At 37.1% G+C, this 26,517-nt stretch overlaps 1 long non-coding RNA gene across 1 annotated transcript; it reads left to right on the top strand.

Annotated features, from left to right (window-relative positions):
- Positions 1–901: 901 nt before the first annotated feature.
- LOC132641103 (uncharacterized) lies at positions 902–7,274 on the top strand. The gene is made up of 2 exons (XR_009582684.1): positions 902–5,262; positions 6,358–7,274. It is a non-coding gene; the product is annotated as an uncharacterized LOC132641103 (long non-coding RNA).
- The last annotated feature ends 19,243 nt before the right edge of the window (positions 7,275–26,517 follow it).

Raw genomic sequence — 26,517 nt, 5'->3', positions numbered from 1 at the left:
ATCAGGGCCCTCCTGGATAATGGGATTTAATTTACTTTTGCTAACACTCACAAAATTTTCTTGGGGTAAAAGTTTTTTGTTCGTTTTTTGTGTTTTTGATAATTTACAGAACCCACCTAAAGAATGAGAAGCAAGTCAGGAACCCGCCTGGAGAATAGGGACACTTTCAAATTTCAAGTTCAGGAATACTCCTGAGAATAGGGACACATTCAAATTCCAATTTCAGGAACACCTTTTCAATTTCAAGTTCAGGAGCCCGCCTGAAGAATAGGATGTACTTTTAGATTTAATTGGAAGTCGCAGAAGCCAGCCTGAAGAATAGGGCTTACTTTCGAGATCAATAAGGTTATCTCACCACTCGAGAAAGCGTGAAGATTCAAGTCAAAATTCAAGAGAAGCTGCATAGATAGGATCTCATACTTATATCTTCTTTTTAACTTTTGTTTTCCATTTTGATGTAATAACAGGAGCCGCGGATCGGAATCTTGACAGAACCTCACTCAAATCTTTAGCTCAGTATGTTCCATCACCCTTATGTTTCTTGAAATACATGAGACCTGATTCCCTTATAACCTGGGATATGTAGGATGCCCAAGACCAGGGCTCGGTCACATTTTTATTTTGTTCCTTTCTCTTCCTTCAAATAATGGTCGAGTCAAAATTTGTCTCGTCGTCTATGTCTTTGTCTGAGAACTCTTCGTGTTCCCAATCAAAGAGAAATAGGCTACAGGTACGTAATTTTTACCTACCTCGGGATGTTTTCATCTTTTTTAGTGTATAAATTTTTCTTTTGAGTCGAATATTGCTCTTTGGAGTTTTATCTGATTTTAGTTGTTTTATTCATGAAAATCGAAAACTACAAAAATAGAGTGTAGTTTGTTTGTCAAAATTTTGTATTTTTCTTAAAAATTAGTTAGTTAATGCTCTTATTTTTGTAATTTTAGATTTTTGTTTACTATTAATAGAAAACTAAAAAAAAAGTGATAAAACGAAATCAAAAGAGGACCAATCAAAAAGTTCTACCTCATAAGATTCCTTCCAACAAACTAATTCATCCAATTTCATTTTACAATACACGTTTTATACACCTGCATGCATAAACCATCACACCTCCAGTCGAATTTTTCTTGCTCACTACTCCACTCTTCTACACTAGATATACACTAGCACACAACAAATACATAGAGAGATCAGAGAGTGGAGGGACGACCAAAGAAAAAAAAAAACAAAGAATCATCATCACCTTCATCTCCAAACACACAGAAATGGAAATACCTACACAACACCAAAAAAAAAAAAAAAAACCAACTACATCGTCCCATTTTTTCCGGTCACCTTCATCACCGCCCCCCCAACTACATCTATCACCCATATCATCACCACCACCGTATATCACCTTCAAACCACCACCAACGCACCACTGTTCCAACACCATACAACCACCCAAAACCGCCTCCACCATAAACCCCATTTTCGCCACTGGCCAACAACCTTTTTCCCGTTCACCACCCTATTTCCACCAACCAAACACCACCGTGACCCACCCTGTTGACTACCCTTTTCCCACCAACAAAACCGATGCCTACCTCCCCTATTTTTTATTTAAAAAACCCCCATCTGAAACACACTCGAAATAGCCCGAAATAGTTTTGAAAACCACCCCGAAACCATCAACTTTTCGAATCTATTTTTTTACCTTAATTTTTCGGTTCGAATTTTTTGGTTTTGAGCCACAAATCTGGTTTAATTAATTGGAGTTTTCAGATTTTTTTGTCGAGGTCATCGGATTCCGGTCAAGGCTTCAGTTTGGTTCTTGCCGATATAAATTTGTGGAATCAAAGCATTGAGGTCCAATTCTAAACTTTGCCCCATCTTTAATTCATAGATCTTTGTTATTGATGTTGGATGGAATATTTGCTTGGTGTTTGTTTTCTTTTGTGAATTACTGATCCGATGGGGTTAATAAGGTTAATTTGTGTAACAATTACTTAGTGCTAAAAACCACGTTAAGTTTTTCAATTTGCTTAAGATCTATAGGCTAATTTCTAAAGATATGTTAAATCGTGATTAGGAAATTTAGTAAAAGGGATCGCAAGATTGGGCTTTATTTTTATTACTTACTTCGTAAATTGGATTGGGTAGGCAAACATTAGGTTTGTTTAAATTGCATGTGTGTTTTATTCCTTTTGCTTGCTTTATGTATTGTGTATTCATTCCCGGGTGGGATGTCCCGGAAGAAAATCAATGTAAAAAATGGAGTCCGCTCTTGGAGAAGACCCTGGGATGTCGGGGATAGCTTAGTATAGTTTAGCATAGGGTAGTATAGGTTTATTTTCTCGCATTTTTCTTTTATTTCGGGTTGTAATAATTCAGACTTTATTTTTTGAATTTTTCTTATGCACGTGCTTGTGTGATTACTTGAGTTTACTTGACTGAGTTTCTATTTAAGCCGATACGAGTTAATTAAAGAGACCGTGCTAAAACCACGAGACTCGAGGGATGCCACACACCTTCCCCTCGGTCAACAGAATTCCTTAACCGGAATCTCTGTCGCTGATTAGTTTTTAGAATCAAACTTGTTTTGAAAGGGATATTGATTTCATGGTGACATGGCATACTAAAGCTCGATGTCAGGCGGCGACTCTTTTTCTCTAAATAAAATTCCTTTTCAAACACAATTTTCGTCACTTTCTAATTGAAAACCCTTTGAACTTAACAGAAAAATCATTTTTGTGGGGAAAAAGGGGTGTGACAACCTCATAATTGATTTACCACTTCGAACGTCCTAAATTTCAAACTAGAAAACCTCTAACCATTCGTGCGATTATCCCTTTCATCCGATCAACTCAACCGAGTAGTACACCAGTAGTAGTAGGAACTAACCGAAACTTACACAACAGGGACAAGACTCTCAATCCATTATTAGATGCAACACTCGATAGCTCCCTGAGTACTAAAACTTCGCACTTGTCCAACACTAGCGTCATTCTCATTAGTCCACCACTGGCTCCCATCGACCCACGGCACAACCAAACTTTTCAACTCAACACTGAACCCTCATGTCAATTCTACCCGGTATGACTGCAACATAACTCTCAAATACTCTACCTCTTGATTCCACGATCCCTTTACCATTCCTCTAAACATGACAACCCAGTAAACATACCCTTTACTGAAGGACAAGGACCACAACTGCTTTCTTGTAACGATCCGTTTGGTCGTTATAGCATTTTTACCATTTTTTCCCCTGTTGGCCCTTCCCCGAGCCTTGTTAGTATTATTTTGACACACAGGGACCGGTGGCACAGTTCCCTACTCATCATTTTGGGTTTTGGAATGACTTTTAGAAAATTTGGCCTTAAAGCGAAAATCATTTGACTCGAAGTTGACTTTAGGGTAACGTGCCTGTAATTGAAGTTTGATAGTTCCATTAGGTTCGGAGGGTGATCTATGACTTAGTAGCAGGGTTGTGAAAAGCGAGCGCTTCTGCGCTTAAAGCGAAAAGCGAGGCGCAGCGCAGCCCTTGCGCTTTTCTGCTCTGAAGCGAGGCATTGGTAAATAAGCGCGCGCTTTAGCCCCAGAAGTGTGAAGCGAGGAAAGCGAGAAAAGCGCAAAAGCGTGCGCTTCAGCCCCTAGGGTTTTTTAAATAATTTTTTAAGTGTTTTAACTTAAAACACCATTCCCGCTTTTATTGGGACTCTTACGGCTACTGCTCCTCAACTCTTTACGCCTCTTTCAAGTCTCAAGGTTAGTTTTCTCTTCTTTTCTTCTCTCCCTTCTCTTCTCTTCCTCTTCTTATTTTCTCTCTTTTACATGCTGCTATGCTGCTACGACTGCCAGTTTCTTTTTTATTTTTTTATTTTTTCAATTCTTCATTGGGTTGCTCTTTTTTCTCTTCTTCTTTTCTATTATTTTTCAGTTCTTCAACTGGGCTGCAATTTTTTATTTCTGTTTTATAATTTCTTTCACTGTTCTGCCCTGTTTTTGTCTCTGTTCTTCAATTTTTTTCTGCTCTATTTTTTTCATCCCTGTTGACTGTTCTGAAATTTATTTTTTTGTTATGATTCTAGTAAGTTCTGTTTTTGATTCACTGGGTTGCTCTTTTTTCTCTTCTTCTTTTCTATTATTTTTCAGTTCTTCAACTGGGCTGCAATTTTTTATCTCTGTTTTGTAATTTTTTTGATTGTTCTGCCCTGTTTTTGTCTCTGTTCTTCAATTTTTTTCTGCTCTGTTTTTTTTCATCCCTGTTGACTATTCTGAAATTTATTTTTTGTTGTACTTGTAGTAAGTTTTGTTTTTTGATTCAATGGCATCAAGCCAAAAAAAAGATCCAACTTGGGCGTATGAGGATTATTGAATATCTAGTTCTAGTATCTATTATTTACTTCTTAATTTAAGTTATTTATCTATGCCTATTTAATATTTTTTATTTTTTTATTAAACTGCGCTTCACATGAAAAAAGCGCGCGCTTCGGTTCACGCTTCTCGCTTCGGTGAAGCGAGGCCTCGTCGCTTTTTTCCGCTTCTCACTATCCAAAACCTTGCTTAGTAGTGTCATTGGTTTGGTTCCCGAAGGGTTCGGGTGTGATTTGGGTCATTGGTTGAGAAACTGGTTAAGTTAGAATTGGAGTTGACTATGGTCAACATCGAGTCAAGATGATCTCGTGTCGATGTTTTGAAAGATCCAATAAGTTTGTATGATGATTTTGGACATGTCCACAAAGTTTGGTTAGATTCCGATGAGTTTTGGATACGTTTGGGTTGTATGGTGGTTGTTTTCGGTTTTGACGTCGATTTGAGCATAAAGGTTACCATATTTAGCAAACGGCCTTTGATTCGTTTTTCGACTGAACCATTATAGCTGTATTGTAATTTCATAACCAAAGCAACAAAAATCATCGAGTTTCTACTTCGTATGAGGAAATTATGGTCATTTTACTAAGAATTGTGTTGATAGATTTTTCAGATTAATTACGAAATTGCCACTGAATTCGTATTTAAAAATATGCATTCTTCCAAATATTGAAACCACCATATCTCATTCATTATAAGGTCAAATGGAGTAATTTAAAAGCCTAACTTGAGTGAACTTTCACAAGGAATCCATTGGAGGCATCAAAAGCTAGCTTTTGGATCATTTAGCACCAGGAACGAGGCGAAACAGCTAGGCCTTTTGTCTATGAATGTTGCTTAGGGTTTCTCTCATCTTGAAAGCATGGGTTTGGAAGAATTCAAGGATGTTCTTTAAGTTTCTTCTATGGGGTAAGGTCTAAACCATAATCTAAGTATTTCCCTTTGATTCATTCCGTAGTTTTAAGCTTTAATTCATGATTTCTAAATTAGGAAATTGGGGTTTTTCATGAAAGAGGGTTTAATGGGTCTTTCTTGAGAAGTTCATAAAATTGGTTAGACTTCCTAAGCTGCTTTAAATGATGAAATTGATTGGGTTTATGCTAGATTATAATATATCGAAGGTTGTTAATCATATAGCTTCCATTATTAGTGATGAATTCTTGAATTTAAGAGTTAGAGTTTATACCCAAAATTGGAGGTTTTGCTTGAATTTTGAAATTGGATGAATTCTTGAGTTAATTTAGCAATTAGTTGATGGTTTTTGATCACCTAGTGTTTAATTGGATAATTTAGCCTCGAATTTCCCATTTTTTCCTTGTGGGCCCCGTTTCCCCAAATTCTAGGGTCGATTTTTTACCCAATTAAAATGATAGCAATATAGATATCGTTCTTTATAATTTCTAATATAGTTTTCGAATATGAATATACTTTGATTATTTGGAGACTCAAAGGAAGGGAAAGTGTGTGGCTGACGGTTCGTGACTACTTATTTCGGCATTCCAGGTAGGTTACGGTTTACCCATGTGGTGATACTTCGACTGCCAAACTGTACATTTAGATGATATTGTCGTAGTTTCATGTAAACCTTCCGGTATGAAGTTAGGTTGGATGTTGCCTTAGGGTTTGTTATTTCTTGTGACTTATTTGATCGGGCTAGTGGCCTGTAGACTCCATAGGACCCTATTTGGTACGTTGTGTATAAATTGGTGGATTGTTTGTGAATTGGGAGTAAATCGGAAGGATGAAATTACTTGATATTGATATTGGTACTTAGTGTACGCCTCGTTATTAGTATAGCCATTTTGGGATAGTTGGCTCTTATTGTTATGGAAATTGGAGATTCATTATGATTACTGTGTGGATCCCTTATTGATGATACTGATGCGCTGTGTGTGGCACAACTTGAACTTGATATTATTCATTGTTTGTACTTGTATCGTTCCATACTCATTTCATATCATCTTATTATGTTGTGTGACTGGCACTATTGATGGAAACGAGAAGGAACATTGAGGATTATGGAACATAGTAAGTCACCTCTGAGCTGTGTGCGGAGGGGCTGATATGGAACACCGATATTGTGACACTTGTAGATAATTGGGTCCTCTGAGCTGTGTGCGGAGTGACAATGCTTGGACTTCGTGGGTCTCCCATGGGTTGTGCTGCCGAGGAGTGGAGATATTCCGCTCTCGGAGTGCAAGAGTACAGGCATTGCATTGCATTCATATCTCATATGGCATTGCTTGATTATGCTTCGTGGTTGATGATGATTTGGATATGGTGTTGGTCATATTCTTGGACTGTATTTGATATGGGCTACATGTTGATTTGTCTTGATGGTACCTGGTTTTCTGTATACTTGGATATTTACTGTATTTGATATGGGCTACATGTTGATTTGTCTTGATGGTACCTGGTTTTTTGTATACTTGGATATTTGTTTCACTTGGGTTTAGTTGTTGCATCAAGGTTTGATTATGTGAGTCGATTTCTTAGAAGCATGACCTGTATTCTAAGGTTTGCTTGTTTTCTCTTACCTTGTTATCTTTATGTATGTCTGTGATGGTTCACTTTTTCGCGCGGGTTTAGGGCGCAAAAAGGCTACTACGAACTCGTTGGTGCTCTTTCGGACTTATTTGAAAACTAGTCGCCACCTAATTTTTAAGAAATTAGGAAAACCGATTTTGAAGGGTTTATTCAAATGCAGTGAAAAAAACCTTCGTAATCTAGAGTTTTATGTAAGAGTTCTGATGATCCCCTGGGGAAGGTGTTAGTCACCCCATTATTAAGGATCCGTACTAGATGGTTGACCTTTGAATTCCAATGTAGGAGTATTTGCTTAAACTGCTTATTTTGTGTTTATTTTCTCGCGAAAGAACTATCATCAATAAATCGCATATCATATGTTCCTTTGAGAAAAATTTGGATTTATTTCCTTTAAATATAGGGTATCGTAGTTCCGGAGTTATAACATCCATATATAAATAGCCTCCTTTTATGTATAAGGAGTATATGTGTTTATAAGAAAAAAGTGTAAAGAAAGGTCTTGATTTATAAATTAAGTCCATACTCATACACTCGGCTCGGGGTGGTACTTATTGGCACATTCAGTTTTATCCGGAATTCTTATATTATGACGGTTTAAAAGGCGTTTTTCTATTTTGGAGTGATAGCTATTGGCGGTGTATACTTACCTTTTGGCCTTTTATTTGACCCAAATCTATAGTGAACCGAGTCTTACTTCAGTCGGTTTCTTTTCCAAAAATAAACCAGTCCAACTTTGTTCAAAATTTGATTTATTTTGTTCGGAAAGACTGCATTTTTTAGGATTGCTTAGTTTCTTAGAATTTTTCTGAAATTTATACAAGTGACATAAAATAAACCAACTGTTTGGGTCAAAAACGTTTGTAGGTATTGCGCCGAAAATCTATTTCTTGAGGCCTTTGTAAAGGTTCTCCTTTAAAACAAACTTTTAAAAAAAATCGGGTTTGCATTTTTTCAAAGAATGTGGAGGGAAAGAGCTATCAGATTTCTTTTAAATAACCAATTGAATTTTGCTAACACTAAATCGGATTTCAGTTTTTAGTTTTGAAAGAGACGGAATAATGCTTGTTTATGCAAAAAAAACAGCCTTGAAAACCCAGTTTTATACCTTATTTTAAAATGTTAGAGTTAATCGTGGTTTTGAAAATTCGCTTGGGGACTTAAAGTCATCTAAATGGCATAAGAACTGTTATCCTAAGACGGCTAGGTCAAACCATAGGGTTCCACTATAGTATGAGTTTAATACAACTTTTACAAACATGTTTGAATTTGAACACATGTATATACAACGAGGAGAGATAGACTAGGGGCATACCAAGCCCCTAGTTGGCCATTTTGACCCATGGCTGGGCCTTCTGCGCGCCTGGCTATTATTTCCTTCGCGGACTCGATCCTAATTTGAAGATCTTGGACCCAAGTGGTTATGCAAGTAGAGGAGGAAAAGAAAAAGGGGATTTGGTTAGTTTATATTTAATTGCTCTTATAACTGGGATAATCAAACACACACACACACACACACATATATATATATATATATATATATATATATATATATATATACACAAACGCATGCACCATATAAAGGATCATATACTGGCCCCCATATATATCGAGACTACCTATAGGGATTTATTTTAAGGCTTAGTATGGTATGGGGACTGGGTTTTAGCCCAGTGTTTCCGATGTCGCACAAGTTCCAAGGGGTTTCTAAGAACCCCAGGCATGGGTAACACCGAAGAGACTAAAAATACCCCGAATTACCAAACCAGGTCCTAATACATATCCCAACAGTCTAACATACATGGAGTGTATACGAATCACACACATATATATAGGCATCATACTGGACAGTAATAAGTAAAAAAAAGAAGAACAACACTTCTAACTATTGTAACTTTACATAGAAGGAAATGAATTACATAGTGGAAAAGATAAAGGGATAGTCCTTGCTAAATATAATTGTCATCTACTTTATTGGGCCAAAAAAAAAAAAAGATAAGTCCATTGCTGAGGCAGTTCTACTCATCCCAGGATCAAAACAATATCCAAGCCCAATATTTTATAAATAGAAGCTAACTAGGACATTCTTTCATGAACAGTTTTGAAGGAAAAGCCCAGCTTAATTAACAGCTCCAAATAACTACTCTATCATGGTGATGCTACTTCTATTCAGGACAATCCACACTTGTGCACAACAATGGCAAAGCATTATAGTCATGCCCAGCCTTACGGAAATAAAGGACTTATACAACTTTTTTTTTTGGGGGGGGGGGGGATATATAGCAAGGTTAAATGGATAGGAGAAAGTAGAGGAGGCAAGATAAAGCCTGTCTTAAACACCAGATATGAAACAGATCATCCAGATATTAGAATTGGACTGGATTTTAAAAGACATCATTTCATGTAATGTGTGATTAGAACCAGACCCTACTCTAGATGAAAGAGGAGATTAGTTAATCCAGTTAAGAGGTTTTAAAGCATTACACAAAAAGGCAAGTTAAGGGAGCAATATTCAACTGAAAAAAAAAATTCTAGAAGAAGAAACCTAATTCATAATAATGGAAAATAAAATTGGGAACTGATCCTGCACAGTACAGCTTAGACATGGCCTAGAGTGAGATGAGTGACACACTAATTCAATGCACAATTAGAACAGAATAAACAAGACAGCTTAGTTGAGTGTACCCAGACTTGAACAAGTTAGAACATCCCATTGGCACAGATTAGTTTAAAAGAAGAGGGGAAAGAAGAGAGAGAGGCACATATCTACGGAAGAGTTTGAAAGGAACAAGGTAACACATAACCTGAAAAAAGGGCACACTCTCCTCAAACCAGTTTTAAAAAAGAAAGAGAACAAACAAACACACTCTTGGCCTTTAAAAGTGAAACAATCATTTGACACATTAAGTTTTGGAAAAGGGTCATACAGTTTTGCATACTTGATCTTTAAAGGATCACACAACTCATACAAATAGCTTTTAAGAGAAAATGAACACTTTACAACTCAGTCTTGAAAAGGGATAGGTCAATTAGATCAACAGGAGTAGTTTTGGAGAATAACAATCACCCTATGTTTGGTCGGAAGGAAGTATCAAGTCCATATAAATTCAGTTTTCTAAAAAAAAAACCTAGACACTTCACAACCATAAACTAAGAAAGGAAGAAGAATTTTGCACACACTAGTTTATTGAGGGAAAAGAATCAGCCAGTCTCACTTTTAGCTCTAGGAATAAACATGATACTCTCATTTATTTAAACCAAGGATATTCCATTCATTTGTAAATCACATTAAATTTTAAGAAAAAAGAGTTTCTTAGCAAGTTTAAGGCTTTAAATAAAAGGACAAGTGCCAATGAGTACTACAAACATTACACAGGTATAGGAAACTGAACTTTGCACTTTTGTAAAAATGAACAAAGCACCAACTACCAAAGTAACAGATCACTCAAGGATAGGGCAAGAATGAGAGATCACCATTTTAGCCCAATGGACTCAAAGAGGTCCTTAATCATTATTCATTTTTATCAAACAAAGAGAAAAGCTAGAACTTGCTTCCTGTTTACTAGGCTTATCACAAAATAAGTAGGTTTGAAGTGACAAATTATGTTTGAAGATAGTAACTAATATAATCAATCAAGGGCATCAAGTTCTGTTTCTAAAAAAAAGAGATAAGTAAGGGTATGCCAAATATTAGTGTTCTATGTTTGGTAAAAGAAAAGGAAGTTGGAAAGCTAATCTCAGAGGAAATTTAACTATACCAATGGGTCTATGACCTTAAGGTTTGAAATTTGTATCAACAACTCTTTAGATAGAAAAAATAAATTGAGCATGACAAATATTTATGGCATTGATTCTTCCCAGAATAACTACAGGTTTAAGCAAAATCACATCCCATCAGGATTCACCATACACAGAAGGGGGAAAGTTCGCATAGGCAAGTGTTAAGCACATAGATCACAACAAGAATTGACCACACTAGTTTATGAAAACTAAATCCTATTTTCCTGAATCAATCCATGAGAACCAAACAAACACATATGATAAAAGGCTATCTATTATTTTTGGAAAGAATGGGTTGACCAACCCTTGTCAACTATTTTGACCAAAATGACAACCAGACACTTAGCAAGCCCCCCAGAACTTCTCTTCTTGTCTTTTAAAGAAAATGACAACAGACAACCAAGCACAGATATCCAGGCAATCAACTTATGTCAAATAGTAATCAAAGAGAATCAAGAATTTAACTTTACCCTCCACAGACCTTCAAACTTACTAAATTTCTATTAGCTTTCTATTCTTTTAATACTACTTAAGCTAAGTGAGACATGATAGCATAAAAGGAAGTGACTCTGTTCTTTTTAGACCAAAACAAACCACAAGAACCTTTTCAATCATTTAACACTATTCCATTAATACCAGACTTATACAAAGAAGACCCTTAACTAAAGTTTGAAAGAAACAGAAACTGAAAAGGGGATTTAATGATAGAAACTAACACATGACTACAAAGCAAATTTTCAGAGGACAATAAGAGAGAGCAAACTAGGACTAAGAAGACCAAACCAGACAGAGAAATCAAACAGCAGAACCTTTTGAACTTAGCGCTTTCCTAGCCTCATCCTTTACTATGAACACTCTTTTTTTACCGGAAAACAATCAATTGTAATGCAAAACAAATTAACAGAACCTAAGGCAATCCAATCAGTTTCAAAGAACCATGTTGACCCTTTTGAAAAGAATGAAATCCATTTGCTTAACCATCTACTAGTGAAATCCTGCCTAATAAACTATCACAGAGTGATTCAAAGTCCCAGTTCTATATTTATTTTTTAAGTTGTACAGGCAAGAGACAAAGTCCTGAACACATCCAATGTCTCTTAAATGACAAATTCAATCCCAGTGGTCACCCTTTGACTACTAGCCAATCTCAGACAAATAATGCAAGTTTCTAAACAAGCAAGTTCATCAAAACAAGCCACAAGATGACTAAATTTTACACTGGAATCACATGATCAAATTGTTTGCATATAATTTACAAGTAAGGCACCCTTTTCTTTTTTACTTCAAAGCCATTTTAGACAGTTAAACCTATGAATTAAGTGACGAAGTGATACTTAATCTGAACTAGGCAAAGCTGGTGCAAGTAATCACCTCATGAACCAACAATCTATACTAAGGAACAACACACTAAATCAACACAAGTTGTAACAGTAAGGATAAAGGAAGGATAAATCCATAATCAGCAAAAAAACGGAACCCACAAACCATTTGGAACAATAACAACAGAAGCTAAAAGCTGAAACTAGGAAGGCATAAATTATTTTACTACACAAAATGAAGGAACACTGAATTTATTGCTAGAAAAACCAAATCCCTAAATCAACTAGAAATAACAACAATACACCACTAAACAAGCTCAAACATTTATAACAAACTGAAACTAAAAAGAAATAACAAGAGCAATTGTTACCTTTTTTGGACACGACCAAGACCAAACGTGAATTTGGGAAGATCCTACACAAGCCCAGCAATGAAAATAACAAAGAACCAAAATTTAGAGACTAGGTTTTCGAGAAAAATCGAAAGAACCTTAAAAATTTTGAGAAAACAATCTAACTTTTAAGGATTAATATTTCAAATCCCTAATTTTCTTAATTATCTGACCCCTTTTTTTCTTCGTGAATGGATAGAAACCCTAAAAATGCTCTTGCGACTACAACCAACGATGTGGGACTCTTCTATTTTTACAAGTTTAAGCCCAGATCCACGGATGAAAGGCTTAGATTCAAGGCATACGACAATCAATGGTTGTAATCGTTTCTTACAACTGTAAAATAGAGTAAAATAAATGCAAATACATGGATTGTACCTTATAGGGGTTGTTAGGATGAATTTCGAGCAAAAATGTGAGAAAAAGGACGAAGCTTTTAATCCTTCGGCCTCTTCTCACCACCCCGATGATGTCATAGTGTTGGTGGTGAATAGTGAATAGAGATTTGACCCAACATAAAAGGGAGAAGGGAGCATAGGGGCGGCTAGAGTTTCACCCTAGCCCCCTTTTGAAAATAAAAAAATGACCCCTCCGCCCCCCCCCCCCTCTCTTTTCGTTTAAGTGTTATGCTGAGGGAGTATTATAATTTGTTTGGGTCGGGTCAGCCCTTAATGGGTTGGACCTGGCCCTTTTTTTTTTTAATTTGAAAAATTCTATTTTTATATCAAGGGTGTATATACGCGCATATATAGTGAATATGGGCTCATAGGGTAACACAAGAATTTTAGTAAAATAGGTCGTTGTTTAAGACACATAATCATAAAAAGGAATAATTAAAACGAGGTCGATTGAAGACATAACAAAATTAAAATAGTTTTAAAACCTATTTTGCAGAAATAGCCTCAAATTGACCCTCAATTAAATAAAGACTGCAATTATGGCCAATCTTTGTAATTAATTGCATAAATATCCTCGCAATTAACTATTTGCCAGTGTAGCCTTATCTTGGTATTTAAATTAACCAATTAAGACTAATTTGCATTAACATCCTTAGTTAATCTGTCCATGGCTTGGACATTTCAATTAAGGCCGTTCGGAATTCAGAAATTTGCAAAATTCACCCCAGCTGTATTGAACCATGAGTTGGTTAATTATGAGGTGGTCATTTTTGCAAAATAACAATAATTAGGCTAAAAATAATAATTTAAAACCATTTTGCCATAAGCGGCACAAACATGCATATATAGTAATAATTCAAAGCTCGAGGGGTAAAAGTTGTAAATTCTTTTAATTACTCAAATTCCTTGGATATAAATAAATAATTTCCTTTTATCTAACTTTCTTGATTTTTGCTGAATTAAATGAACAATTATTTGAAATTGTTCTGCTGCTGGTGAATTATAAAAACTACTATAAAATGCTGATAAATTTTTGAATAATTAATAAAGCTTTGAAGGTGCCCCTATTAATTTATGGAAGTAAAAAATGTTAACCTGAATAATTGTTTAAAATTATTCAGAATTTTTTGCGAGTGTGCAAAATTATCTTATTTATTATCCAAGGACCCTGAGTAAATAAAATAAATCACGGGAGGTTAAAAATCAGGTGTCAACAATGTCAACTAGTCTTAGTCGGCCTATGATACCTACCAGTACTGTTGTTTGTACTGACCTGCACTTGCTGCATTCTTTTATGAATGCAAAATTCCAGGCGGGATTGAACTCTATTTCTCGTGGCTGATAGTCGTTTCGAGAGTTGCTGTTTAGAGTCTACAGGGTGAGCACGAGGATGTCTGCCGTCTTGAAGATTCTTCTTTTATTTATGTCTTATTTGATATTTCGAGACATATTCAAGCTTAGATGTATTATTGATAATTCCAGGCTTATAGATTCTAGTTAGATGTTCTTGTATGGTTAGACCTGACCCAGGCATGTATTTTCCTTACTTTTGCATATTTTTATATCATTATCGTCAGACTTACGTGATTTTGACTCTTCCGCTCATTTACTTATTTTATTCATGTTTTTATTATTGTTGGGTTGAGGGTTCGCCTACCGAGGTTAAAAAGGTAGGTGCTTCCACGACTTAGCTAAATTGGGTCGTGACAAGTTGGTATAAGAGCATTAGGTTACCCGGTCTATTAGGACAAGAGCAAGTCTAGTAGAGTCTTGCGGATCGGTACAAAGAGCTTCGTACCAATCTGTGAGAGGCTATGGGGCTTTAGAAAACTTCCCCTCTTTCATTCTTTCGTGCCACTTCATTCCAATTGGTATCTGGCTGATCCCAATTGATATCTGAATGTCATTGTCTTATTTTTCCTCGAATGGTGGGAATCGTTCTTAGATTCTTATGCGATCGGTTTCGTATGACGTGTTGCGATGTGGCACGAGATGTGTCATCCTGATTCAGATGTTTGACCAAGTTCAGTTCCTAGTTATGGCTTGGGATTTCAGTTGAGTGGAATTATGGTTATGCTTAAGTCATTGTGTGGTCTTTTAAGAAATGGGGAAGTTGGTACAAGGAGTCGAAGATCTCCGTGTTTTCAACGTTAATTGCTCGAAAGTGGAAAGTGCATTTGCAGCTTATCTAGAGAGATTTGTTCGAGGATACGATGGGTTTTGGGGAAAGGTTTCAACTTCAACAAGGCTCATGATGGCGTGCGTGGCACGAGCACACCTATGGCAGGTTAACGGTTTATCAATAGTTGAGTGTTGGAGATCGATATGCGGAGACGAGTGTGAGTTCGGTAAAAATTATTGGATTTGGCAAAGTATAGTGACTACGTGTAATAAAGAAAAAAAAGTTGTGAATAAGGATGTAGAGGACGACTTTTGTGTAAATGTCGGTAGCGAAGCAAGACTTCTTCGGGTATTATTGGTACGAGTACTTTTCGTGGTAATAGTACGGCTGTGTGAGGAAAAGGATTTGAGTACATTGATTTCCACGATTGGGAAGGAAACAATTAGTATCTGGCATGCTGGTTAGAATGAAGTTGCGATCGGTATGAGAGTAGAATTCATATTCGGTTGTGAGGATTTAAGTTGGGATTCGATGTGGTATTTTGCTATGTGATTTGTGAGATCTTTCAGGAATATGGTTATGGGTTCTAGACCAGTAAAAAGGGATATTTATGACGAGTGGAGGCTCAAGGTGTTGGAATTGTGCCTCGGGTCCTTTGTTAAAAGGTATGTTTTCATTAGGTCTTTGTGTTTAGAGGAATGATAAGAGTATCGTGGAATTAAGGCTAGTGTATTAAGAGTTGTGTCATGGTCATGCAAGGTAAGATGTACGTAAGGATTCAGTGTCGATTTGGCGAAAGTGGTTATGCCTTAGGCCAATGAGAACCGGTGATTAATTTGTAAGAATGAATTTAGTGTCGTACGGGAGTGAAGTTCTAGTAATCAAAGATCTATCAGAGGTTGCATTTAGCATCAGATTGAGATTGAGAGCTTTGTACCTATTGTGTTAGACTCGGCTAGTTTCTGCTAATACTGGTATTTGTTATTCAGTTAAGTCGATGGGTTAATTGCTTGAATGGTTAGAGATGTTTTGGTTCGACAAGTAGGACATTTGAAGTGGTAAATCAATGATGAGATTCAAATTAATTCAGGTTATAGAGAACATTTAACATATTTGAGTTAAGGAAACTTGAGCAAGGGCCCCTTGGTAGAGATATGTGGGGACATTGGTAGGACCGAGTTTGAGGTTCGTTGGATTTAGAGAGTATTCAGTTTTAGAATCGAATGCGTTAAGGGAACTCTAGTTTGTAGAGTGCGTGGTATGATTCTATCTCCAGGATTGGTTCGGCTAGTTTTCATGACTTATTATTATGCGGTATTCGATTGAGTGGATTCGAGAATTGATTATGGTGTCGATGATTGTGATTCGATTAGAAATTGGGAAATTGACGAGTCAATAAAGGGTATAGTTGATAGTGAGTGGACAAATGAGGTACATCCTCTGGATTACTTGGGTTTAATTGGATCGTGGTGTCGTTGTCTTGAATATTTTAGATGAGATTTTGATTGTGTGTAATCTCAATAAAGAAAGGTCTACAGAAACGGACTAAGTGATGCGAGGAAATTTCGTGAGGTCTTGAGATCAGCAATTAGTGAGAAGTAAATTTCAGGTATCCAACATGTTAAGTTTTATAGGAAATGGCTTGTGGGATACACCATTGGACAGTTTCGTAACACTTTTCAGTGGATGAGTTAGTATGGTTTTGAGAGACAGGATTTATGGAAGTTCCTTTTGTGTGAGGGCCAGCATTGTAGTCTCGGTATGGGACCGTATTCGTGGTGAGTGTTTTATGCTATGAGTAATATCGACTGGATATTTGGAGAAAGACCTTTGGCTATTAAGGGCCTTAAGATGGTCGTGCTAGGATGGCGCAAAAGGTTGCGAGAGTTGATGCTTTCGAAAATGTTATGGTTATCGAGGTATTACGATGGAAGTTCCATGGTTAAAGGGTTGTTATATAAGACAACAGGTTCTTAGCGTCGAAAAGTTCGGGTTGTACCATATGTGCGTATTGGGTAATGATGAGAAACTCGAAGTTACTTTCACAAGGTATAATTCTTTGGTACTCAGATGACAGCTTATATATGTTTTAGCTTTTGGAGACGAGGGTGATAGACATGATTTCTTATGCGTGGTAAGGTCGTGATTGGTTTTGGATTTGTCTTCGTGTGTTTCTAAGAAGGGGTGGTATGAAGAACCACTTGAGAAGGGTGAAGGAAAGGTTAGCATAATCAGAGTATGTTACCGGTTCAGAGTGTGCTATGATTGTGTTTATGTCTAGAGGTTTGTACCGTTTCGAGAAATGTGTGATTCCTATTGATCGTCTCAGAGGCTTGGTTATGTCGAGTAAGATAGTTCCGATAATAGAAGCTCTTTTATTCAGGAATCAGTTGCGAGAGCATTTCAAGCATAGTTATATGAAAATTGGGTCCTTGACTATGTAAGATAAAGTCTTGGCTGATAAGGTGAGCAAGTTGCAATTTTGGGTTTACTTTGTGCCGTGGAGGCTTCGTGTTGATTATGATAAGGATTCCGTGGTTATTGTAAGCAAGTTAAGTATGAGCATCAGAGACTTGGTGGAGTGTTTCAGAGGATGTTCATTTCCGAGTGGAATTGGGAAAGGATTGCCTTGGATTTTGTTGTGGGTCTTCCAAAGACTTTGAGCAAGTACGATTCGGTCTGGGTTATTGTTGATCGGTTGGCTAAGTCCGCTCATCTTATTCCGGTTCAGGTTACTTATACAGCTAAAAAGTTGGCCAGGATTTGATTTGTGAGATTGTGCGATCACACGAGATTCCTATTTCTATCATCTAGTGTCGGGGTACAGTATTTACTTCTCATTTCTGAAGGACATGCATAACGAGTTGGGTACTTAGTTGGAATTGAGCACGACTTTACATTCCAGTACTGAAGTGGCTCCATTTGAGGCTTTATATGGTCGGAGGTGTCGTTGTCCCGTGGGATTGGTTTGATGCATTTGAGGTTCTTCATAGAGTTGGAGATGTTGGGTGTTTCTCCGATTTTCCATGTGCCTATGCTAAGGAAGTACCATTCCGATGGGTCTTACATTATTCTTTGGGATTCAGCATTGCGTGATGAGAATTTGTCTTGTGAGGAGGAGCCTATTGCCATCTTGGATAGGAAGGTTAGAAAGTTGAGATCTCAGGAGATTCCGTCAGTGAAAGTTGGTGGAAACATCATCCAATTGAGGAGGCTACTTGGGAGATTGAGTCTGAGATACGTGAGAGATATCCCCAGTTATTTGCAGAGTCAGGTACTCTTCCTTTGTTTCATTCCCTTATTGCTCGAGGACGAGTGATTGTTTAATTGGTATCTGATGTAACGACCCGTATGGCCGTTATTGCGTTTTTACCTTTTTGCACCCGTTGACCCATCCCCAAGCCCTGTTAGTACTATTTTGACCTGCGGGGATCGGTGGCATAGTTCCCTAGTTATTGTTTTGGGTTTTGGAATGACTTTTAGAAAATTTGACCTTAAAGCGAAATCGTTTGACTCGAAGTTGACTTTTGGGTAACGTGCCTGTAGTCAAATTCCGACAGTTCCATTAGGTCCGGAGGGTGATTTATGACTTATCGGTGTCATTCGTTTGGTTCCTGAAAGGTTCTGGTGTGATTTGGGTCATTGGTTGAGAAACTAGTTAAGTTAGAATTGGAGTTGACCACGGTCAACATCGGGTCAAGATGATCCCGTATCGATGTTTTGAAAGTTCCAAGTAGGATGATTTTGGACATGTCCACAAAGTTTGGTTAGATTCCGATGAGTTTTGGATATGTTTGGGTTGTATGGTGATTATTTTATGTTTTGACGTTGATTTGAGCATAAAGGGTACCATATTAAGCAAACGACCTTTGATTCGTGTTTCGACTGAACCATTATAGTCGTATCGTAATTTCAGAACCATAGCAACAGAAATCATCGAGTTTCTACTTCGTATGAGGGAATTATGGTCATTTTACTAAGAATTGGGTTGACAGATTCTTTAGATTAATTACGAAATTGCCACCGAATTCGTATTTAAAAATCTGCTTTCTTTGAAATATTGAAACCACCATATCTCATTCATTATAAGGTCAAATGGAGTGATTTAAAAACCTAACTTGAGTGAAACTTCTCAAGGAATCCATTGGAGGCATCAAAAGCGAGCTTTTGGATCGTTTAGCACTAGAAACGAGGCGGAACAACTGGGCCTTTTGTCTATTAATGTTGCTTGGGGTTTCTCTCATCTTGAAATATTGGGTTTGGAAGAATTCAAGGATTTTCTTCAAGTTTCTTCCATGGGGTAAGGTCTAAACCATAATCTAAGGATTTCCCTTTGATTCATTCCCTTGGTTTAAGCTTTAATTCATGATTTCTAAATTAGGAAATTGGGTTTTTTCATGAAAGAGGGTTTAATGGGTCTTTCTTGAGAAGTTCATAAAATTGGTTAGACTTCCTAAGTTGCTTTAAATTATGAAATTGATTGCGTTTATGCTAGATTATGATATATCTAAGGTTGTTCATTATATACCTTTCATTATTAGTAATGAATTCTTGAATTTAAGAGTTAGGGTTTATACTCAAAATTGGAGGTTTTGCTTGGATTTTGAAATTGGATGAATTCTTGAGTTAATTTAGCAATTAGCTGATGTTTTTTGATCACCTAGTTTTTAATTGGATAATTTACCCTCGAATTTTTCATTTTGCCCTTGTGGGCCCCGTTTCCCCATATTCTAGGCTTGTTTAAAATGATAGCAATATAGATATCGATCTTCATGATTTCTAATCTAGATTTCAAATATGAATAGACTTTGATTATTTGAAGACTCAAAGGAAGGGCAAGCGCGTGGTTGACGGTTCGTAACTACTTATTTCGTCATTCCAGGTAGGTTACGGTTGACCCATGTGGGAGACTTCGACTAGCGAAGCGTATATTTAGATGATATTGTTGGATATTTCATGTAAACCTTCGGGTATGAAGTTGGATTGGGTGTTGCCTTAGGATTTGGTATTTCTTGTGACTTGTTTGATCGGGCTAGTGGCCTGTAGACTCCATAAGAGCATGTTTGGTACGTCGTGTATAAGTGGTGGATTGTTTGTGAATTAGGAGTAAATCGGAAGGATGAAATTACTTGGTATTGATATTGGTACTTAGTGTACGCCTCGTTATTGGTATAGCCATTTTGGGATAGTTGGTTCTTATTGTTATGGAAATTAGAGATTCATTGTGATTACTGTGTGGATCACTTGTTGATGATATTGATTGTAACGACCCTTTTTGTCACAACCCAACCGGAGGGCCATGACGGGTACTCGGTGCTAACTCACCCAGGCACCTCTTTTCCTATATTCACGTTTACATCTAGGTGAGGCATATATCTTAATCATACTTTCTATCCATCATTCATGCTAATCTCATTGGGCAACAATACGTTTATATCATCATCAACACAATGCCCATAACCATGTACACTAGCCGAGGAGGCTATCAAGATAATATACAAAATATAAGCCGACAAGGCTAAAGACATCTAATCATACACAACTGTCTATGAGCCTCTAAGAAGGGTAGGTAACATCATATAGGCGGGACAGGACCCCGCCGTGCCCATGTATGTACACAAAAGAATAATACCAAAAGCTGTAGCTCCGGATGAAATGGAGCTCCTCTATGTAGTCCCTGAATAAGAAAGCTATGTATCAAGCCTGTCTCCCTGTCCACCTGCGGGCATGACGCAACGTCCACAAACAAAAGGACGTCAGTATGAATAATGTACTGAGTATGTAAAACATAATTAACATCATAATAGGAGCATAAGAGACAGCATGAGAAACAACATAAGATGGGAGAATCGGGAGATAGTAGAGCCGTCATCACAATTACTTACTTGTCTTTCATAGGGACCTTCTATGTCTAATGCGTGCCCGTGTACATACATACAAACATATACATACATCTATATCCGTGTCCATATTTGTATTCGTATCCATATACATGTTCATATCCATAGCATATCCGACCATGAAGGTTCGGTGGTTTCACATACCCGGCCATGACAAGGTTCGGTGATTACACATACCTGGCCCTACCAAGGCTCAGTGTTATTTGTACCCAACTGCAGTGGTGCGCACGCAATAGGTATCATACCCGGCCATATAAACCCGGTGTTACGTAATAGTCATACATACTTAGTCACGTATACGTAAGAGCCCATAAGTATCGTCAACATCATTACTATCATCGTTTCATTACATCTATCCTTAGAGGATCAACCATCATATAAGGAAAGTAGTAGAATCGTAAAAGTATCGAGAATCATGAGCTTTAGTAGCTTTAGAGATAGAATCATTTGGAGGACATTATAGAACTCATGAAAGGATATGTGTATAGCCAAGGAACCATGCCTTATTGAAAGAAGGGTTAGCCTTACATACCTCTTTGTCTTCTTAACTATTTACAATCACTGTCGAAGCTCGAATAATCTACATTTAGAAGAATTCATACCATGGTTAAACCTTAATGATACTATTAAACTCAAACTAGGATCATTCATGATCTAATGAAAATTGGGCAGCATTTCCCCTATTTCATCAACTTCCACCATTTTACAAAACAATTCCCAACAACCACAATAACATCCATAATACACTCATAATATCATAATGAAGTAATCACACTACATTAGCCTTCAACAATTCATCCTTATGATCAACTCATGCCAACAACTTCACACCCATTTAGCACATTTTCATATAATCTTCATCACCATTATTAACTCCCATAACATGATTATATCCGTATCATGCTAAGAATCATGACTTATTTTAGTTTACTACTCACAAACATCACAAAAGCTACATTTAGACTTCATTTTCTACTTTCTTCTTCTACCCAAGTTTTGCTACAACCAAACATCCTCATTAACATGAAATAAGCATGGAAACTAACCTTTTTATCCCATAGAAACAAACTTTGGAGTAGCTATCAACTTGTACCAAAAACCCTAGCTACAATGCCCAAGTTTTCTTAAAATCCACCAACCCTAGAAAGCCTTCTAACACATGAACACTTGATTCTTGCTATTTAATCCTTATAATCTCTTGGGTTTGAGTAAAATATGTTTGGAGAAGGGTTTTGGAGCTTTGGAGAGTTTCGATGAAATATGGGAAATGAAAAATGAGTAAGGGTCGTTCCCCTTTTAAAATAAAAATCTGACCCGACCCGATTATACGGCCTATTATACGGGCCGTACAATTTATACGGTCCGTATAATTGGATCTTATAATCATACCAGGGATCACCCTTCTCTGGACAAAACCTACGGACCATTATATGGGCCGTATAATTTATACGGTCCGTACATGTGGCCGTATAACTGGAAAATTTTGATTTTCGTTCTCGTCGACTCGTTTGACTTCCAATCCTCGTGGAACCTTCTTGAAACTTATATAATACTTCATTAACCATACAATAGGCCCTATAGCAGCCCTTCAAGATATTACTAAATAAAAATTAACTCAATTGTAGCGGAAACCTTTCCGAACACGACTTACATTTCACTTCCTTCAACATACTAAAATTCACATATTCGTATAACTTCGAAATCTTATGGTATAAACCTTAAGCTATATAATACTTCCCGTAATATCATAAGGATTTCATAATCACCTTAAGCTCACATTAGCCTATCCACAAGGCAACACATACGGAATTTCTGAGGTATAACACATTTGGTCGTTATAGTATTTTGACCCATTTAACCTTGTTGACCCTTTTCCCGAGTCCTGTCAGTACAACCTATGACTTAGTGAAGCCATTGGTTTGGGTCCCAAGGCAGCCAGGGATGTTTTGAGTCTCGAGTGAAGCCTTAATTTCATAGTGTTGAGGTTGACTTGGTCAACACTAAGTTAAAATGATATATTTTGGGAATTGAAAGGTCACGGTTGCGTTCGTAACGTGGTTTACAATCAAAACGCATATATGGTTTTTGTTCGGACGGTACCGGATGAGTTTTAGGAGCTAAAACGAAGTTTTGAACAAATTAAAATTTTGGGCACCCGCTATAGCTACGGTGGCACCTGCTATAGCGAAGGGTGCACCCGCTATATAGAAAGGGGCACATGCTGCAGTAGGTGCACTGGGTAGAATTCCGTTTTTAAGTGGTTTTTTTCAAGTCTTTCCCTCATAAACCCGAAAACACTTCCTTAGAATGTGAGAGGCTATTTTCCTAGGGCTAGGGTGAAGTCCCTCCTTGAAGGTAAGTGCAAACCCTCATGTGATTCATTGTCATTCCTTCTTCAAATCCCATGGCAAGCTTAAGCTCCATTAATGGTGGGTGCAAGATTAGAACCCAAGAATTGATGAAACCTTCAATAGTTGAAGGGTTGGGAGATAACAATGGAAAAGCATTCACAAACACTTTGAAGTAAGATTCTTACCTAGTATACATTATTTATTTGTCGATTATCATCATCTCATCATCATCCTATACACTAATTGTGAAGAACTGATTGGTTAATAACAAGGGCTAAAAATAGAAAAGATGAATTTGGATATCTTGTGATGAATAGAATTCTATGAAATTAAGATTGAAGGTTAACTAGATAATAGTTAACATAATTATGCACTAAATTTCCTGTTTTACCCTCATGAACTCGGATTCACATTGTAGGGGTATTTTGGACATTTTTTCGAAAAGTATAGTAATATGGGTATCGTTGGACTCGTTTAGACCCGTAGAGTACTATTTTGACTATATTGTATATGAATTTGTAATAAAATTATAGTTTTGCCCTTGTGGCACCGGTTTGGCTATTTTGGGTCCATTTTTGGATTTTGGGTAAAACTATGGCACTACGGGTATCCTTAGATTCATCTTCTGATATAGAATTCAAATTCAATAGATGCTAATCGTTTTGAGGTTCTCCAAAAAGGAAGGCAAGGCTAAGGTTTGGCGAATCGAGACTGTTGCTCGGCATTCCAAGTAGGTTACGACTTAGTTTAGTTAGACTTTGATTAGTGAAACGTATGTATTGTGTAGAATTGACGAGATAAAGCATGATTAGTTCTTCGAACATGGTGTTTTGGTTGGATATTAGCTAGGTTGGTATGACTTCTGATTTTGTGGGCTCTATGCCTTTACTTTATGTACTGAAATATGTGGTACAGTTGTATTCATATTGTGGCGATTCGGGATGGATTTCTATAGGTTGATTGTTGTTGATGGTGGATTGTTGCCCTGTTATTGTGATTAGACTTATTACCTATATTTTCATGTTGTACTCAATTCTCTCTTAATGTGGCGCATATCATCGGAGAAAGGAAGGGTACTGAGTTTAGACCTGAATTGTGATTTATATATTTATGATAGTACGTTGATGAACACTTGATGTATGATTTACTGTTGATGATAATGTACAGAAAAATGGAGCATCTTGTTGATTTTATGCTTATATACGTGAACTAATCTTAGTCGGCCTATGATGCTTACTAGTACATAGTGTTTGTACTGATACTACCTTGCTGCACCCTTTTTGCATGCAGATTATGTTCCAGAGATTTCATCCAGACTACATCTCTAGCTTGAAGCTAGTTTGCTCCATCAGATCCGAGGGTGATCTTCTAGCCATGCCATGCCACCTGAAGATCTCTCTTTTCAGGTGTCTACTTTCATTCCAGACATTATTTGTTATTATATTTGAGATATACATCACTCTTTAGACATTTTTGGTTAGAGTCCTTGTACGATGACTTTCAGATTTTGGGGGTGTAATAGTTAATACTTCCGCACTTATATTATCTATTAATTATGACTTGTTTTATTTATTCATTCATTCACATGATCATTGATTGCTTAAGTATAAATGATTAAAGGAGTTAAAATTTGCTAGTGATTAATGGGTTAACGAGTAAGGTTTCGCCTACTAGTGGTAATAAGGTAGGTGCACGCACGATCGGTAACTTGGAACGTGACAGTTGGTATCAGAGCTTAGGTTCATGAATCTCGTTGTAGAAGGACGTCTCTAGTAGAGTTTTGCGGATCAGTGTGAAGAACTCCGTACCTATCTACGAGAGGCTATGGGACATTTAGGAAACTTCCACTTCTTTCATTCTTTCGTGCTACTTCATTCAAATTGGTATCTAGACGATTCCAATTAGTATCTGCACTTCCTTGTCTTATTCTTCCACGAATGGTCGAAACCCCTCCCCTAAACTCTTTTGCGAGCGGTTTGTGTTACGGCATGGCCTAGTATGGTGCTAAATGCATCTTCCTGATTCGGACGCATGATCCAAGTTCAGTCTCCAGTCGTGACTTGAAGTTTGGTTGTATTGAGTCCATTTAGGGGGTGACGTAGGAAATTAGACCTTCGTTGGGGATTCCGGGGCCACAGATGAGTCCGTATTGTCACGACCCAACCCCATGGGCCATGACTAGTGCCCGAACTGGACACTCGTGATCTCGATTATACAAATCACAATTGTTACTACTGTGCCATATCACTTTTCTCTAATTTCTCTTTCAAGTCGACTTCCTTTTTCCTTTTGCTTACTATTATTTCCGTCATTGCGAAACCTCTATGCTGGATCTTCCCCCAACACGATCTTATAAGCTTTCTTATCTACTGCCCCATGACTCGCTTATTGGTTTCACACTTGCATTCACTTTTTATTCATGTAGAACATGTCACACATCTTTAGTCGTTTCCTCGCTACACTTCAATTACTTTGTATAAAAGTTCTTGCTACGTTCTCATTATACCCTGAGCATAATCAACTCTATAGAGTGCCACTTCTTGATCTCATTCGTTATAACCTTCGTATTTCATACCCCTGTCTCAGTCATGCTGTTACTTTATTTTGCTAATAAACTTGTCATATTTTACTCGTGCTTATCCATCTAATCAGTACTTCAATATCACTCTATTAGAATTACCCTTTCTCTTTTATGTCATGTTTTAGTACTACCAGTCTCCCTAATTTACTCTAGCATTTCTCTTTACCATATCAATGTCGAACTGACAATCGCTGCTATTTTCAATTCAACAATATTTAACTCATCTCTTGTAGTGGTGGACGATACTCCTAACTTAATGTCGTCCTGCCATTACTTTTTACATAACATCTTTTCCCGTTAGGACATATTACAAGCTTGTATCTCATCTCCTTTAAATTCTAGAAAAATTTCGGCAGAGTTTCCTCTATATTTCTTTACTATCCAAAACCTGCACGCAGCAAATACCAGTAACGCCTCATAGGGTTAATGTATATATGACATATCTTAGCCATACAGGGCTCCCAATTTCAAGTAAAAATATAAAGATGTCGAAACTTACCTCATATATCACACCTCGAGACGTACCTGATCCTTTAGCGATTTGTCCTGTTATAGCTTCCTATCTACCTTCCCTTCCATTCTTCAACTTTACATTTCAATCATACTTCAATATTCTTACCTTATCCGACATGCATCTTTCGCACCGTTGCTTACCTGTGTACTTTGTAACTTCCAATATCATCAGTCACTTTCTTCCGTCGATGCTGTTCTTCTGCTGAAATCAAGGGTTAGTATAAGACTGGGCTCTATCGCACGATCTTAGATATGAAAGTAAGG

This window comes from Lycium barbarum, chromosome 5, assembly GCF_019175385.1.
Source record: "Lycium barbarum isolate Lr01 chromosome 5, ASM1917538v2, whole genome shotgun sequence".
In the NCBI taxonomy this organism is placed as follows: Eukaryota; Viridiplantae; Streptophyta; class Magnoliopsida; order Solanales; family Solanaceae; genus Lycium; species Lycium barbarum.
This window is presented reverse-complemented; position numbering and strand designations above follow the sequence as displayed.